We start from the raw sequence: 19324 nt of genomic DNA, 5'->3' as shown, positions 1-19324 counted from the left end.
GCACAAATACAGTAAAATCAACGGGTTTGAACTTAATTAGTTCCAGGGACTCAATGCCAGGTTGGATAAATCATGAGTTTAATGACTTGGAGTACTGGGGCAATGGGGAATCCATCATTCTGAAAAAAGTGCCGTAGGAACAGATCGTAAACAAGCCAAGATAAAAGTAGCATTAAATAGTTTGAGGATTCACTAAAACATTGATGCCTGACACAAAGAGAGAGTCCAGAAAACTACAATCTGACGATTTCTGTACAGACTACGTAGGTCCAATACCTGCTACCATTTCTAATCCATGATGGAGGAAACATCTTAAAGAAGAGGGCTTGGGTCATGAATATTATTGAGTCTGGAGATCAATAAAAGAAGCTGTAGGCTTAAAGAAAACTGGATGAAACAGGGCTATGCAGCTCACAAAAGGGATGCAATGATTAAAGTGAGGACAGCACATTGACACGGAAGACACATCCTGGTCTGAGCAGCTCAAACAAACAGTTATTTGAAAGGCTTCCCTATCAAAAGTATTAAAATTTACTGCAGCAGGGATTGCCAACGCCTGTAAGACACAACTGAAGAAACATTTTCCTGGTTTACCTGTTTCCTCTCTTTAATAATTATCAGGTTATTCTTCGACAGATTATGTATCTATTAAAACGCTGTGCAGAGTCCTGGTTTTTCTTAAAAAAAATATTATTCTCAATTATTGTCTCATCACTCCGTTAATCTGAAACATTTTTGAATGACACTAAAGTATGTGAATTTTCTTCTTTCTTTTTCATATTTTGGAATCCTTATAACCTTAGAGTACTCTGGGCCATCAATGAATTAGGCTGAGAAGAACACTAAAATGACTAAACGATTTGGAAAACTTCCTATAGAAACCAAAACAAGAAAGAAACAACTGCTGGAATAAGATTATGCTCTATGTATCTTATTTTCATAAAAACCTAAACTTCCTATGGTATTCCAGATTCAAGGTACTCCTCAGAGATGCTTGCTACGCTAGATCCTGCATCAATATTTCATGAACACTGTCCACGTGAATAGGATTGCAAGGAATAATGCTGGAGAAGATGTGGTAGGGAAAGCTGAGACTATGGAGGAGCAGCAGTACCTTGATGGGGCTCTGACTGACGCAAGTACTACGTAATGTCTTACAATGATCTTTTTGCTCCTTTCAGTCAACATGTTGTCACATAGAAAGAGCAGAAAAATATTGTGGTTCTGTTTTCTTTATAGGGAATATGTTTCTCATTTATTTCCAAGTGTATCAGATACGGCACACTGTTTCGCTCAAAGCACCATCTGCTAAACTGCCTTGGAGCTACCATGACTCACATACTACAGAGAATGTGCTGATATTCTAGAACTTCAGCAGAAATGAATACACTATTACATTCGTCAGCAATACTATATCCATGCATGGAAGGCTATGCATGGAAAGCTACTCATCATTATTAGATGTCTGTCTTCTATGCCCAGCAGTTCTTTGGGAGAAGGGGAATCGGCATTTGAACTCAAATTTATGGGGTATGTCAGAACCAAAATGGGGAGGCGGGGCAAAGGCAAAACTAAACCTTGCCGGATAGGGAATATTCTTTCAGTCTGTAAACTAGTCCCACTCGTTTTAACATATAATCAGTTGAGCAGCACTTTTTAAAAATATGAAAACGTTGTTTTATTTTTATCATGAGACTGAAATAATCCATGTTTCCTGCAGAGTTTGTTTTCTTAATTTCACCATGGCTCAATACATCAGTGGAAAATTTCTCCCTCCTGGGCACCTTTCAGGAAGAGCGTGTCTCCCCTCTCTCATTTTTTCCAGTCTACTTAAAGTGCTGAGAGACTGAGCACTTCCTATTATACAGCCACTGCTTTCTAATATCACCTGGAGCCCTTTGATCTTAAGAATACTTTCAAATATGGCATTTCTCTGTAATGGAAGCAATAGCTGACCTTCTTGTTAGAGAAGAAATTCCCAGAAGATGTCTACTTACCTTAACATTAGAGTCTTGTAGTATGCTTCACCATCTGAGGAATACTCAAAAGAACCAACAAGGGAGCTTATCTCACCATTCCTTAAATAAATAGTCCCCACTTTTAAAGTGGAACCTAAGGGAAAAAATTGAATACTGAAGTTCAACTTACCTTGAACGTATTTTTGTACGCCTACAGCAGGCCTTTTCTGTTTCATTTCTGGAAAAAAAATGTTTTTTAAATTGAAAATTTATGAATTTATGAGTGATAGGACTAGAGAGAATGGCCTCAAGTTGCACAAGGAAGATTCAGGCTGGATGTTATGAAATACTTCTCTGAAAGTGCGGTCAGGTGCTGGAACGAGCTGCCCAGGGAGGTGGTGGAGTCACTGCTCCTGGAGGTGTTCAAGAAACATTTAGATGTTGTACTGAGGGGTTAGTGGGAAATATTTGTGATAGGTGAGTGATTGGACAGGTTGATGATCTTGGAGGTATTTTCGAATCTTGGTGATTCTGTGACTCTGCGAATTAAAAACAAATATTACATGGCTAAACTTGTAAATAAAACCATGAAATCAGTGCAGCGCACCAACGCTTCCGATGTCACTTGTCCACCAGCTTTTTCTTTCACCAAATTCACCTGTTCTAAGCTACTGTTATTTTCTGCAGTTTGGAAAAGAGTCATGAACAATCAGGGGGACTGACTTAAAGCTCTTCAAAGTAACAGCATAATGGACTGCAATGCTAGGACACTATAATGGACTATAATGAACCATAATGGTAGGAAGGGGTGAGAGTTTGCTGCAGCAAAAAAGGGGAAATGATATGCAGAACTCATCACCCAGTTTAGGTTTTGAAACACTAATGTTTATTTGCTTCATATATATAATCTACCTAACTTATCTTTTAACGCATTTTGCAGGTTAGCATGTTATTAACCAGTGTGTAACAGAGCCTTTCTGAAATTATCTATAAAAAAGCAGAAATTATCTATAAAAAACTTGTTTCAGAGATGAAGGGCTGGAATCCTTGCTGTCTCTGTCAGGATTTTATCTCCTCAAAGCCAAATCTCCTAGATTTTTTACTAGTAATGAAACAGCCAGCTATTGTAAAAGCTTTTGGATAAACCTAGGCTTTCATTGAAGGAAAAAAACCCCTATACTTTATAGAAGTGCTGAAAATAATTGCAAGTTTAACATGTAAGTGAAGAAGGAGGGAGGCATACCCCATGAGTTTCACAGGGCTTCATCAGTGTTGGCTGCTGGCTGCAGCACTGCCACTGTCAGACCCGGACCTCTTGGCAGGCAGGGACCGTGTAACAGTGATGGATCTCATGAAGGAACATCATAATAAAGGTGGCTTTTGAACTCTTGTGAGAACATTTTGACATAGGTTTTCTACACCAATATAACTTTTGAAAATTTATCGTAAGTAACAGTACTGCTAACGTACTCCTGTTACCTACACAATACAGGGTCAGGGATCTGGACTATCTAATCAGAATTCATTAGATCTCAGGGAAATAAATCACGCTGACAGGTTCAGAAACAACAGATGTCTTCTATGCTATGCATCTCATGAACTTTGCTATGAAATTACATGTGAACTCTGTTTCCTCACTTTACATCAGTCTGAAGCAGCCCCGGTTTGTTATGTTTCATAGCACTGATATATGAGATGTCCCACAGGAGCTGCATTTTCAGAGATCGGGATGGCTGTTTCACAAGAACACTGGAAATATTCTGTAACCTAAAAACATTACTTTGAGACCAATGAGTTATTCTGTATGAAACAGAGTCCAGCTGAGAAACAAAGCCAAAATATGAGCCATTGAAGAAACATATGATTTGCAAAAATTTATCTTATGACTTTGTTAATACCATTCGCAAGCCAGTGATATTGCAGTGCTAAAGGATGCTCAATTTTTCACGATCACTTATCCAGGAAACTTCACACATTACTCAGTGCTTATAGTATGTGCCCTCCTTTAGCATACGCAGCTGATTTGCCTTCTGCTACAGCATCTTGTGAAATAAATTAGCTATAAGCCAATTCCCCAGGGTGATTGCTTGAGCAAGCAGAGGATGGTTTTCCTAACATTGGCCTTCTTGGGGGTAGAATCATGGGGTTACATTAGTGGGAGACACCCTGCTGTATAATCCTGCTCTTACCAAAAAGGACTAGCTCAGGTTTTCCTGTTAAACTCGGTCCTTTCCCATCACGTGCATCTGATCAGACACTGATCTTAAGAAAGGCTTGGGAAGATTAGGATTTCCAGACTAATTGTACCCAGACCAAGAATATTTCAGAGTTAAACAAGCTCAAACTGTTAACAACCTGTAATTCTGCAAAGACTAAGCAACTGTTGAAGTGCACGTGTTAGCTAATGAAATAAATTAAAAAAATAAGTTCATCTTCTAATCACTGCAAAGCCTGCCTAGTAATTGCTTCTCCTCAGAGGAAACAGTTTGGTGGGCAAGTCTGGCTCTACAGAGCCACAGAGACCTAAGGGGGATGGGAAGAATAACAGCTGAGGTAGACTTCCTAATAAACTACTGCTAGCTATAACTTTTTATTTATTTGAGGTATTAGAAGATATTTCAAAAAGGCTAAAACTTCAGAAAAAAAAAAAAGCTATCATCATCTTTCTTTTAATTGTTGATGTTGTTTCTTAACAAGCAAGAGAAAAGCATTGTAAAGATACAGAGGAAAAACCAGGGAAGGTGGAGCATCATAACCAGAGAACTAGAAAATCGAAGTCAGCATGAAAAAGAAAAACAATATTTAGGAAATAGAGATCCGACAGTCATTTATGTTCATGCTGTCTGAGATAATTCCAGCTGATAAACCCAGGAAAATTCTTTAGCAGAATGATGCAAAGCTTTGTTTCGAACTACTTCACTTTTCAGAGTTCCTATGTCTGCCACCCATTTTTCTCATAATGCTGGTTTTAATCTAACTGCATGCAGCTTAGCATTTATATACAGATTTTTGACCCTTCTGTAAGTCTCTTTTACTTTAAGGGCAGGGAACTGACTCCATATGAGCTCTAACCAGGAGCACTTAACGTTAAGATCATAAAAGTAAGTGAGCTCTAAAGCACAACACAGATAAGGTACATCACAACACATTTTGCCTTCCCAGAAAAAAAAAGCCATTTCCAGTCAAAGAAATCCATGCGATATATTTTCAAAACTAGGTTAAATGTGCTTTACGCATCTGTAAAAAAAAGACTAACTGTCAGAATAATTTAAATGCAGTACGTATGACATTTTTAACACATAAACGAGATTAGATGAGTAGGCATTCTGAAGAAAAACTCTAAAACCCTCTAAGCTGAAGCTTACACAATGCTGACTTTGTGCCAGTTTGAAATGCGATGTGTATTTCTAGGCAGATATTTCCTTGATAGATATCAAAAGCCATTTTTGACACCTTATTTAAAAGAAAAGATTTCACTCTACAGAATGATTTTATATTAAGTGGAAAATGGCTTAAATTGCCACCCTTGACTTTTCTATTCAAGCAACGATTTCAGCAGATGTTTGAAATCTTGTCATATATTCCTGTGACTCTGTAACCCAAAGGCAGCTCAGGAATCATGCCACAGTTTAATATTCTTTGAAACCAATATTAGTTCTTCCATTGAGTTCAACAGATTTGGGATTACAACCAAATTTTCATTCTAATGTGCACTGCACTCTTTCTTCATTTTTTTCAGATCCATCCATGGATATTTTTTTTCCAATACCAATCACAGAACTCACTCAAACTGTAGAGATTTTTTTTTTTTCCTCATAGCTCACTTCTCCCAATCAGGTATTTCCATCTCTTCTTGGCTTATTGTCAGTATATTTTCTCATATGTGTTCAGACACTGTTATAAAGTCCACTGACCTTCCCAGGAAAATGCTGAATTCAGCAAGTGCTTTCCTACAGGTGATGTAAATAGGGCAGGATGCACTCAGTGTTGGATGTACACAGTCTTAAAAAAAAAAAAAACGTCTGGACTTCCATGGTCATTAAATTTTATGTGTGGAAAATCATGGGACTGAACTCCTCTGTCTTCTGTGAATTTTCCAACTGTAAAATTACCATATAGTAGGCTAGGTATAATAAATTGTATCCTGTAAAACTATAATATCAGGCTATGGCACCGTAACAGAAATCATCATCTCATACATGTTACCGTGATACTGCCCCATTCTCAGTGTTGTGAGAGACCATAATGGCAACCCTCCATCTTCTCCCGTTGTGCAGAAAAAAGAAAAGCTTTCTAAGGTTATTGTGCAGCAGGACTGGAACAGGCCTGCACAGGGTAGTATATGCTGTCCCCACCTTTCTAGGCATTTTCTCTTCTTCTCACAAGAACAACAATAAACAAGCAAACATCCCTCCTTCCAACTCTTGATTTTAAACTTTGTCCAACAACAAGGAATACAATGAAAATGTAGGTATGTTTACTCATGCCTATTGAAAGTCTAGAAAAACAGTTTTCAAAACTAATGCTTCAAGAGATGCCCATCATTACAGTAAATCAACAGGTTTTTTAAAAAAGTGATTAAATTCTTTAACCTTCAGTTTGATCTCTTATGAAGAACACTGATAGAATTATGGCATCTTTCCATTTTTTTTATACTCTTGCCTTTTTTTTCCAAGAGGAAATTTGGAAGTGATAAATTGGAGAAATGAGATGTTGTGTTCTTGTTTTTTTCTTCTCCACTCGCAAGCTCTGCACAACTTCCCACTGTTAAAGTTACCATGCTTTTGCAGTGGAGGAAAGCTGTACTGCTATTCCTCCCTCCTCATGTAGTCAGAGAAGTGTGAAAACCAATGAGCTCAGTTGACACGATTAGCACAGTCAAATTTTACAGTTGAAAGCAAGCCACAGGACAATGTCAAGTTTAGAAAAATATATATAGACACGCAATGGGTGGCAGTGGTGACACACGGGGGTGAGATTTCCTCTTAGATATTGCCTGGAGACATACTGTCATTTTCAGTGACAGTTCAAATTCTGACTGTGGCTGTCTTTTCCTGCCTTCCATAGCCTTGCTGAAGACATGGCATTTACAATTAGTACCGTGAGGGTACTTTGGTGACCTCTCCTTTTATATTTCATAGGATGATAGAATGGTTTGGGTTGAAATTGACCTCATAGATCATCTGGTATCAAATTCCTTGTCATGGGCAAATACACCTTCCACTACGTCAGTTTGCTCCAAACCCTGTCCAACCTGGCCTTGTCTTCAACATATTTTCAATAATGAGAAAGAATAACAATTTATTCTGCTATTACAGTGAAATCTCCTTGAAAGTAACCTGGCATGTATAGGAAGAATTTATTTCTTTCCAGTTAACATGTGAAGCTTTTTGCTTTGTACTGCATATTCATTCAGCTGTCATCACTGTGGGTGGGTTTCCATTTTCCAACCTATGTCTGAATAATTAGTGCCTTGAAGAAAGCTACTTTGGGAACACAAAAAAAAAGTGATCTGCAGTAGCCATAAAAACATTCTGGAGCTGGATGGAAAGCCATCTTACCTGCAGGCACTGACATTTCATTTCACACTTCAATCCTTATTGATTAAACGGTTGTAAAAATAACGTGCTCTGCTTAAGCTGGCAAAGACAAGAAACGCAATATATGCTGCAAATTTCAGTCCTGGGAAAGCAGTAATCCATATCTCAATTACAATTCCAGCATCCTCTGAGACACAGGCCTTATGCACCCTAGATAGCACCTGGACTGGAACATGGGTATCTGCAAATGCTAAATAAGACAAAGGGAATATACAACATAAAAAACAGAGATGTGCAGATCTCACATTCAGAGACAGAAGTAATGATGATATTTCATAGTGAGATGATTTTATTAATGAATATAAAGAAAAAAACTAAAAGCAAGCCCCAAACTATTGCCAATATTGCAATGACTTTTTGGCTGCACAGTACTCTGTGTTGAATCCTGTTAATGCTATTAAAGATGGAACAAAATCAAAGTAGAAGTTGCCTGTACAAACATTTAATTCTTGATATTCCCTAAGAGTACGACAGAGTTAAGAAAATAGAATTAGTTGATAAGTTTCTTTTGCTGTCAGTCATTTATCAGTCATTATACACATATACAGGCTTAGAGCACATTCAATGCCTGTGCCTTAGTCTTTCTGAGCTACTGAGGCACTACCATCATACAACTGAATAGCAATTTGTGCAGAGTGAAATCTTCATAGCATCAGATTGAAATAGGACAACAAAGGCACTGAAACAGTATGTTCTTGCAAAGGTACAGAGAGTTTTATGCTTAAGATTTTATTTTAGCTGTGAATTTTTGAGACCCAGAAAATTGCAGGACAAAGGTTTCTAGTCTTCATGTGGGTTGTGTTTCTGTTTTTAAAATAGGTATTCTGAACAGCACAAAGCATTAATCACTAAAACTGCATGTGGCTGATGAAATCCCGTAGGATATTTGGATTCTTCCCATAATTACTTCACTTCTCGGTAAGCTTTCTATATAAACAGCTCACTGTTTGGAAATCATCTATTTCGGTCTTCTGTATTCTGTGCCTGTAATGCTACTTGTATGTCTGAAAATCTCTCTTGAACAAAGTAAATTACAAAGACTCATTGGAATGGCTAAATTCCATGGAAAAGGCCCCCAAATAACAGGCTATGACCAACCACAACATGTTGGCAAAAAAACACACATAAAAGTAGTACCTTTTCTATTCTATAATACAGTGTTAAAGAAAGAAGGTGAAAAGCAGAGAAAGGAAAGCAAGTTCACTCTGCAAACAAAAAATCTTCTATCTCAGTGCTAAACCTTTCTCCACAAATGTGTTATTTTGTTTGAAATAAAAGTTCTTTGAAGAACTCAGAATAAGATAAAACTGAAAAATAATATTATTCAGTTAACCTTAGTAGTTGGGAATAGATGGTCTGGGATGGGTGATACCTCCCTTAACTGTGTTTATTATGTACAATCATGATCCAGAATGGTGCAAATGAAGACCATCCGCAAGCACTCGGTGCTTTTACTAAAGCCTTACAGACTTAATGTTTTGTGAGTTTGAGCACTCGTACAAAACCTCACTAATTTGATAACAGGGAGGACTGGGATGAATGAGAACTAAGAAATCCCCTGAAGCCTTCTTAAAAGAATATCTTAGAAAGGCTTGCATGCACTAAAACACATTTAAGAAAAATATTAGAACAGTAATCATGTAAGAAAAAGCACTTTTAATTTTTCAGGGAAATACTATTATTAAAATGCAGCCATAGAGGTATTGCTGGCCTCTTTGGTTTCTTTTTAGCTGCATACATTAGAAAAATACAAGCTATACACTGGAAAAAAAAAAAAAAAAAAAAAAAAAAGAGAGAGATATTAAACAGATGTTTGATTTTACTGTGTCTTAAGCCAGAACTGTGTTTCACGTTAAATACTTGTAATTAGCTTCAGAGATATCAAAGCTTTTGGGGAATGACCGTGATTATTTGTGCAAAACATCACACTGCCCCATGGAATAAGCCCATATGCTCTAAAGGGAGACTGAGATGATATGCAGACATGGCAGCCCATGCATTTACCTCAACCAGCAAAAGATGTTCATGGGTATCCAGAAATTATAAGTGGGACATACAACAAAGGTCTGTGGTTTTCTTAACAATGCTGAGACATATTTAACCTAGGAGATGGATGGTTTTGCTTATGACTGGACAGAAAACCAAAGGGATTCAAAGGGATATCCTTGAATTTGATTCTGAGATAGTTGAACAAGTAGTAAAATAAATGCTTTCTATGTCTAATTTGGAAAAGATTTCACCAGATTTGGCACCAGCATGCAACTGGGAAGTGATCTGCTTGCAATACTTCACTGGCTTACTTCCAGAGAAATTTCTACAGCATTTAGTCTCACAAAATAATTTTCTTACACAAAGCCCACATGTAGATTAAGCATACGTTGGCTGCTCTGCTCTAGCCTATATGTTTTCATCTAAAACTAAATAAATTAAAGCAACATGGTTATATACTTTTATTTCAATCCCAAATAAAAAAAAAAAAAAAAAGAGTTCAAGAGTAGATGTTTATTTTGAACAATGAATGGTAGTATATGCCTTTTTTTTGTTGTTGTTAAGAATACTTTCCAAGTGGGTTGGCTAGAAGTTATCGAATTATAATACTACATGGTTTACATTTATCAAAGGCATTAGGCTCATGGGGTATGTATGTCATGAGAAAATATGGGCACATTTTAAAATATAAATTTTATTGTGCAATAAGTGCATAATTATATCCCAGAATAGAAATAACATCTACAGACCCTAATGAGCATTACACAATGCACTCCTCACTAAAAGAACAGACACCAAATGCAACACTCCACAGAAATGCTTCCACTGGTAGCAGTGGCCTCAAAGCATTTTGGAGTGGACCCTCATGCTGCTCTATGTTTCTAGCACTGCTAACAGAAGGTGCTACCTCAGCTCCCTCTGCCAAGAAGGACACCAAATGTAAGGAACTAAGGGAACTGCTGTTAGGAAAAGATTCAAGAGAAGAATGTGTCAGACTAACAGGAGAACACGCTGCCATATTCAACTGTACAAGAATACCCCCTCCAGATCTCCAGCAATCAGTCTGATTTTGTCCTCCCATAACACAAACCTGGAGCGGCATCCCACTTCATGAACTGAGGCATGGAAATCACATACAGGAAACATGATTACAGAGTTACTCAACATTACAGAGGGATCTGGACAGGCTGGATAGCTGGGCTGAAGCCAATGGGATGGGGATCAACAAGACCAAATCCTGGGTCCTGCACTTTGGCCACAACAACTCCAGGCAGTGCTACAGGCTTGGGGCAGAGTAGTTGGAAAACTCTGTAGATGAAATGGACCTGGGGGTGTTGATTGATGCTCGACTGAACATGACTCAGTAGTGTGCTCAGGTGGCCAAGAAGGCCAATGGAATCTTGGCTTGTATCAGAAATAGTGTGGCCAGCAGGAACAGGGAAGTAATTATCCCCCTGTACTCAGCACTGGTGAGGCTGCACCTTGAGTACTGTGTCCAGTTTTGGGCCCCTCACTGTAAGAAAGACATTGAGGCTCTGGAGCGTGTCCAGAGGAGGGCAACAAAGCTGGTGAGGGGTCTGGAGCACAGGCCTTATGAGGAGCGGCTGAAGGAGCTGGGATTGTTCAGTCTAGAGAAGAGGAGGCTCAGGGGAGACCTTATTGCTCTCTATAACTACCTGAAGGGAGGTTGTAGTGAGCTGGGGGTCGGCCTCTTCTCTCGTGTGACTAGTGATAGGACTAGAGGGAATGGCCTCAAACTGTGCCAGGGACGGTTCAGGCTGGACGTTAGGAAATACTACTTCTCTGAAAGGGTGGTCAGGAACTGGAACGGGCTGCCCAGAGAGGTGGTGGAGTCACCACGCCTGGAGGCGTTCAAGGAACGTTTGGATGTTGTGTTGAGGAACATGGTTTAATGAGAACCATTGGTGATGGGTGAATGCTTGGACTGGGTGATCCTGTGGGTCTTTTCCAACCTTGGTGATTCTATGATTTGGCGGTGTAATTACTTTCATTATTTTTAAAATTTTCACTAATCTTCGCTTCTTTTTCCATATCTGTAAACACACTGACCAATAGCATATTATTTCTATGAATATTGAACTTACATATCTGAGCTGAGGAAGGGAACACATCTGTGTGGGAAATGAGTATGTCTTTTATTTGCTGGCCAGGTCCCACAGATTTTAACTAGTGTTTGTAAGCCAGTTACTGTCCATATGTGTGAAGTTGTGCACATGCTAGAAAAGTGAATAATTCAAAAGTAGAGGTTTTCTATAGGACTTCGTTCTCCTAAGTAATTCAACAAATAATTACTCATTTCTGTGACTATTACTCTTTTTTCATCATAGCTCTTTTAATGTGGTGTCAAGTAACACATTCTTGAGCTCATGCATAATTTCAAAAACCTATGGAGCTGGTGCTCAGATGATTAGTTAAGTTTTAAGACCACTGTAACTGGGATATATTGCCAGTATTTACATTGTTTACTTTTTAAGAACAGTCACTAAAATATCTTTAACCACACATCAGATATGACCTTAGAAATTAACCTCTGATCAGTTGACTGACCTCTGTAATTTAGCTTTGTGTTCCTTGTTATTGAACTTGTCTAAACCCCAGCAGAAGGGGCTGGTTCAAGACTTGAGGCACTTGAAAGATCCACAGTCTGATTTTATCTCTGTTCTTTTTCTATTCTGTGCCTTTTCCAACAACTGAGGAGTACTGCAGATGGGTATACAGGTCTGCATGGACGTGATTAATAGTATAGCAATTGCATGACAGTTCCCTGGCTTCCCCGCACCACGGCAGATCCAAAGGACAGTCACAGATATAAGGCTTAGCAGATGTGTATGTACTTGCAGTCTTGGATTGCCTACAAAGTCTCCTGAAGGCAACGGGATCTTTTATGTACTGCTTAAAACATATCTAAGACTGTAAATCAATCACTTTGGGAGTAACAGTAAGGTTTATGTATGAAACCTAAAGGTCCGAAGTATACAAGGTATGAAAATCTCTCTTCTGTCTTTAAAGTCTATGAAACACTCCAATGTTCAAAGTACTATAGATATCCAAAGGGATGGTGAGGGAAGGACTCAAAGACAACAGAAGAGCTGAACATTCTAGCTGAAGAGAAGCATGAGTCACACCAGACAGACAACCCCACTAAAAGTAGAATAATGGTTTTTGTGTGGATTTTAATTGCAATAAGTTCAATTCTGCAACAGAGTAGCACTGGCATGAAACAAGGCCAGGCTCAACAGTAAAATACTGAGAGTATGAATGAAGGGGAGACATCAGTAATAATGTAACAGATCTTTGGGCAAACTGTTCCAGTGGAAGATGTCCTTGAAGACGGTATTGGTATCAGAACTGGATGATCTTTACGGTTCCTTCCAACCCAAACCATTCTATGATTCTAAGATCTAGATCAGCTGAAAGTAGTAACGAAGCTTCTTCCTGCCTTTTTCTGTGCTCATTTCAGAGGAAACATGCTCAAAGAATTGAGGCATGTAGGCTTTGAAGGAATAAATCTGGTTTGATCAAATACAGAGGGGAATGGTGAAATAACAGAAAAGCTGTAGCTCAGTCAGAACATCATAAGCCGAAACAGAAAAATAAGTTTCCAAGACAAGAAGTCAGAGAACAACTTGGCAAGAGCCAAAATAGACCCTAATTTATACTACAGAAAATGTTATTTGGCATTCATCAGAAAAGTGATGAAGAAGTTTTCTAGGGTGGGAGCTAATTCTACAGCAATATTTCAATTTGCTTTATTTAGAGCTCAAGGTATGAGCATTAGAAGGAGGGCATAACACGAAGGAGCCTGGTTTTCTGTATGAATTGAATCCAATAAAGAATTTATGAGCCTTCTTATGCTTACATCTTTCCCCTATCAAACTTCATTTTAATTATTTGTCACTCTCAATAACCTGCTCCATAAAGTATGTGCTGTATTCAAAAATACGTATGCAATGCATTATGCTTTACATATTTCTTCCAGGATGAATAAAGCTAATTTATCCATTTTTTTTTATTTTACTTTTTTTTTTAACTTTCCATTCCTATGGCTCATTCCTCATTCAAATCTTACTGAAAATATATTAACATCAGTATAGAATAATTAAAAAAATAACAATTAACCTGTCTCAGGGAAAGCATCATAAAGTAAGTGCTGCTTCAGGGAAATTTCTCAAGTAAAGTCCAAAGAGCATGCAGAGAACAACATAATATTTAAGGCAACATGCCAGTCAAATTATGTCCAGTGAAGTTTGGTACAGTTGATTTAATGTACCTTGGTCTTCCTATCCAGAGTTATCCATTTGAGGAGACATAAATATAGAGGATATAAGATGTAATAAAAGCAACATTGCAGTTTGTGATTATATAAATGAAATGGATGTAAAATAGATATACACACACATAGGAATTGAAAACAAGCCTGATGTAATTAGGCTTATTTATATAATTTATGGAAGGTTTTTTTAATACACAATTTACTGAAGAAACTGCATCACCACATATAAAATGTAGTTGTATTTGATGCAAAACAATGCATTATACTTAATTCACTGAGGCATGTTGGGAAAAACATTAGAAGTAGTTATACTGGTCAAAACCAAGCATTCCAGTATCAGTACCCTCTCTTTAGCCATGACCAAAAACATATGCTTAGGACAGACCAAATACGAAATCAGAAACTGCCTTTGGCTTCATTTTCTGGATCTCTGAGTTGATGTTCTCATGCATTGTGCATTATCCTGGAAGCTGTGTTCAGCAGTAGTTTATAGTCCATTACATTACATGTGGAGTTACAGTTCCTGTTTTTCCTCATCTTAATCATTTCACATTTACTTTCTTCATTTTTATCTGCCATTTTACTTTACCTACTCTCTTGTCAAGACTAGATCAGTGGCTGGTTCACCACTGTTTTTATTGATGTTTATGTTGGCATGCTCTAACTATCCTTAGGTAGTTCATGTATACGTGACCTGCCTCCATAGACAGACAGCGGACATAAAAAATGCCATGGTTCCTTCTTCTTGGACTGCAATTGCTGCCTTCAGTGAGCAGATTGGGAACCAAATCTTGCTAAAAGGCAGGAGAACCCTCTCATACAGTCCAGGGGAGGACTGGTCTCTGTTAGCTTGAGTAGAAGTTTTGCATCAAATTTCAATGGATGTAAGTTGCCAAATGCCAGAAGTTGCTGTTCCATCTGCATAATGAATGAGTATATAGATGTATAACCAGTAAGTATACAGAGAAGTTAGGCTGGTCTTTCGAGAGCGTATAGCCAGAAAGATTATCACATTGGAAAAGATAATTGGAAATAAATGGAAAAATGCTCACCGGTGTTGTAGGCTCACAAGAAAACTCCTAAACCCGTGACTGACTCGGTGCTCACCTCAGGTGATCAATCAGAGGTTCAGGCCGTGATTCAACAGTTCCCGTACACCAACTCAATAGCCAATGAATAAAAACAACAGGAAAAAATCACTTTAACAGACCAAGGAGCAGCAAAGTGTTCTTTCCATTTCTCTTTCTACTCATTGAGAAAAAACAAAACAAAACAAAACAAAAGCTTGCATTCATTCCATTCAGGAACATAGATTCTTTTCTCAAGAAATTACTGACAAAAGACAAATGCTCATTTGCCTTGCTGTAGCAGTAAGAACACATGAAAGACATGATCCAGAAGAATCTGTCACTGTAACTCCTTTAATCAGGAAAACACTTTACATCGGAAACACAGAGTGTTTCTCCAAGAATTCAGACAGAAAAGATTCAGAACCATACATCGTACAGCTACATTGCCTCCATGAAATATTACAAATCACTAACATAAAAATACTATTGTCCAGAAGCAGAGATCACAAGTTACCTAGCTGCCATGTCATACAACTAGGCTTAATAAGAAATAACTGGAATGTTTGTTGGTAAGAGAAGATTAAAAAAAAAATCAACAACAAACAAATTAAGGGGAGTCAAATAGGAATTACACAACTGAACAGTCATGATCGGAACGTGCACTGATGGCAAGCACTGACTGGGATGGTTTGAGTATGTTACATTTTAGTAAGAACACGAATGTGGTTTATGGATGCGAAGATAGTGTAGGTGTAGTATGACAGCCAGGAAAAGCGAGGCAGCTGCTCTGCTTCAATTTAGGGTGGAGTTTGCTGGAGTCATTAGTGGGCTTGCCTGTCACACCAGGTGCAGATCCAGTGCCCATGCAGCCCACGGCCTTTGCTGTTGGGTAGGTTTCTCAGTTGTGCTCCAGGTCAGGAAACTTAACTGGTCTGGACTGTGAGCTCAATTTTCCACACACTGAAGAATCCCACCTATTCCCACACATCTATTATCATGCATCTTTAAGTATCTATTCACATGGATCAGATAGTTATAGCTATTTAGGTGCTGCCAGACAGCAGTAAGTATGATTTCAAAGGAGTAATGAGGGAAGTTTAGTGACTAATATCCCAACATTCGCCCACTAAGATGGAGTGTTAACGTTTGTAGCCAGTTATTTTGTAAGGTATTCTTTTTAGGACAGAGATAGCAGGACTACAGAGACATTTATCTATTACACTTATCTATTTAATATGAACATTGTGCTGGCAAGCAAATATGTACTAGCAACAAGAAAAAGTTCAGCAATTATTTTCACTTTAATCTGTGAATTTTGATCTATTTGACATTTCCCATTCTGTGGCCAGCAGGATCCAATCATTTTTATCAGCACTTCAAGCACTACAATACGCCACCAAGACTGGAGAAAAATGAGGATGTAAAAGTAATCTCTGCAACAGGTAGAGGTGTTTACATATAGATAGCATGTTTAGTTTGATAAATAATTCTTCCTGTAGTTGGATGTTTTTCTAAATATCTGCTATCAAGAAAACACTCTGAAAGTGCCAAGTTCAATTTCCTTTTTCTAGATACAACAAAATGGACTGAATTTATATATGCCATATGTATGCCACTGGTTTATTGATATTAAACTCTGAAAATCATGAAGAAGCCTGGCAAATGAGAGGCTATTTCATTTTAATACAGAAATGACAGCTCCGTGACCTTTTTATGTCATTTGTCATATGAACTTACCAAGCAGCTCGAGAGAAATGACATCTTGGATGAGAGTCCAGCCTGGTGAATGCAGTGACAGTCTGGAGTTTTCTGTTTTTCTCCATTCGTTTGTCTTGAAGAAAAAAGGATATCTGGAAGTAATAAAGAAATAAATAAATTGCAAGTAGAAAACAAAACGGAATAAAACTTTATGGTAGAACTATACTAGTTAACCTGCCCCAAAGCTAAGTTGGTCTCTTGTTTTGTTTTGCATTTCTGTGATGATCTTAATTTAAATAGGCAATGGTACAGTCTGTTCATGAAATGAAGAAGTATGCTAAATAAGTAAATATGTAGACACAGCAGTAACATGGCAACAAGGCAGACTCCTAAATTTACCACCGTGTTTTCTAATTTTTTCCAACCTACTGCTACAGATTAGGAAAAAAACAACAACTGAAGAACTCCACAACTCAGAATTCTTACAAAAGGGTTTTAGAATCATTTTTGAAGTATAGCAAGTGGTGCATGACATTCAGGCATGCAAACAGTATGGGCATAATACAACAGCTACACAGTGCTTATTGGACTTCCTCTAAACTGGGATCTGGTTCAGCTGAAGCCCAGGAGTGAGTTTACGCTAGATCAGCATCTGTCCCCAAGCTCCCTCACTGGTGTGACAGTGCAAGAACAGCGAGCAGCCATGTCAGGTCAGCAGAGCTGGCACAGCTTCACCCCCGTGTAGCCACAGGCAGCCCAATTTTACATGGTGAACAGCAAGCCATTGGGATGAATGCTCTCCTCCTTCCAGTATAATGGTGTTTTAAAAATGCAAGAACTTATTAATCAGGCTCTAGAGACTCCCCCAAATATTGGCCTCTACTATTCACAAGAGTAGTGAAAGTTCGTCTGAAACGATTTTACAGCTGAGAGCTATACTTTCCTAACCAGAAAATTTCAACACTGTATATATATGAAAATATATAACTTTACGTATATACATATATCTTTAATATATATACATGAACACATATGAATTTGGAAGAAAGCACGTATACGCAAACATACAAACAATCTACAAAAGAAGATTAACATTCTGGATTATCTTCCTGTGATCAGACTGATCTGAGTGCATTCTGATTTATAACAAGATATTCTGCTGAAATCACCAGTGCAGTAATTAATTAACTTCAGCCAGCTTTAGTTGCTGGCATTTGCCCTTTTATATTATTAATGAACTAGTTTGTTTTGTTTTCAAGACAAAATACCTACCATTCTACTTTGCAATAGGATCCACAAAGAATATCCCTTTCCATACCAGGAGCATTTTTGCAAAATCAAAGCAGACTTTTCCTTTTTCCCATTTTTCATACTTAAAAAAAAATTAAATTGCACATGTCCGACATTTACTATCTTTCACAAGAGAGACTTATGGCCTCCTGGCCCCAGCACTCTGGGGGTAGGAGAGAGGGCAGCAGAAGGGGCAGCAACCAGAGGCTGTATTTCCCCAGCAGACAAGTTTCCTCCCTTCTCTTCCAGCCATTTCTATGCTCTTGGTGCCACAAGGTACTATAATCCAGTAGAATATAACCCAGTAGGAAAACTAACTTTTTTCTTTTTTTTTCTTTTTCTTTTTTTAATAACTAAAAGGGTTTTAGCAGCCTTGCCAGACTAAATCTTATTTTCTAAGGCTCATGACCTTTGCTGAAGTCTGCTCTGCACTGAAATTTTACAAGTTTCTTTAAGAACTGGTAAGTAAAATGGCTTGCAAGCTCAATGTTACATAAAAATATAAAAATAATTAGTGCTAGGTGCCACTTATGCACAATGCTTGAAAATGTCTGAGAAAAAGGTGGCAAAAATTGTAATTACTAATTAACTTTGAGCTCTGTTCTAGATACATTCATTTGAGCTTTGCATGAAGAAAAGCAGAAGCACTCTTTAATGCATGTGAAATATATAATCAGTATTACAGATGCAGACTTTTAGATCATGCAGAGGGTGTATTTTCCCACAAGCTGTCCCTTCATTGGCAAGTGTGCATTTGGGACATGTTGCTTCCCCGGAGACAATCTGCATGGCTGGGAGTGAGCTAGATATACTGAAAAAAGGACACAACTGAAGAGCTTTGTTTTAGCCAATAGATTTTTGCTTTCCATTTTTCAGAAACACAGAACCTGTCCTGATATCCCCTGCCAAAAAAGCATTAGTAGTTGGCTTTGCTCTCCTTTTCAATCAATCGTTCAGGATTTGCCTTTTTGGAGGGGGAGGGCAGCAACAACTGCCTCTTCTGAAGCAACGAGGACTTTCATTTTCACAAAGATAATGGTTCTGCTGTCATTTTGAATGATAGCAGGTCAGTTTGGAAAAAAATAAAAAACTTTGGGAGAAATGCTGACAAAGAATCCAAATCCAAGTCAATACATTGTCTTACCAAAGAAAAATTACTTTTTAAGGGTAATACCCATTTCATTGAAATTGAATTTATTGATGTAAAGGTGGGAGAAATGGTGCTCCTAAAAGAAAACTTTTTTTTTTTCTTTTAGGTTTTTTCCCCCCCCCACTTTGGCAATGCTTTTGATCTTTTACTATGACATATGACAGAAACTGCTTGACAGAAAGTAAAATGGTTTCAATATGTATGAGGAGTTTCTTTCCATACTCCAGCAGGAAAAAAAAAAATGTTTTGAGAACTCCCATAGCTGATGAGAGAGA

The 19324-nt window shown here is 38.0% G+C and overlaps 1 long non-coding RNA gene across 2 annotated transcripts in view; it reads right to left on the bottom strand.

The window, feature by feature from the left end:
• Nucleotides 1-19324, bottom strand: part of LOC101749016 — a 563751-nt gene that overhangs the window by 50647 nt on the left and 493780 nt on the right. For both annotated transcript variants that reach the window (XR_006930943.1, XR_005862405.1), the window contains 3 exons: nucleotides 16649-16761; nucleotides 14894-15002; nucleotides 2149-2196 (listed from right to left, as the gene is read on the bottom strand). This is a non-coding gene — a long non-coding RNA (uncharacterized LOC101749016). The remainder of the gene's footprint in view (nucleotides 1-2148; nucleotides 2197-14893; nucleotides 15003-16648; nucleotides 16762-19324) is intronic.

Source organism: Gallus gallus, chromosome 9 (assembly GCF_016699485.2).
Source record: "Gallus gallus isolate bGalGal1 chromosome 9, bGalGal1.mat.broiler.GRCg7b, whole genome shotgun sequence".
Lineage (NCBI taxonomy): Eukaryota > Metazoa > Chordata > Aves > Galliformes > Phasianidae > Gallus > Gallus gallus.
Note: the sequence above shows the minus strand (reverse complement) of the source record. Positions and strands in the feature narration are given on the sequence as shown.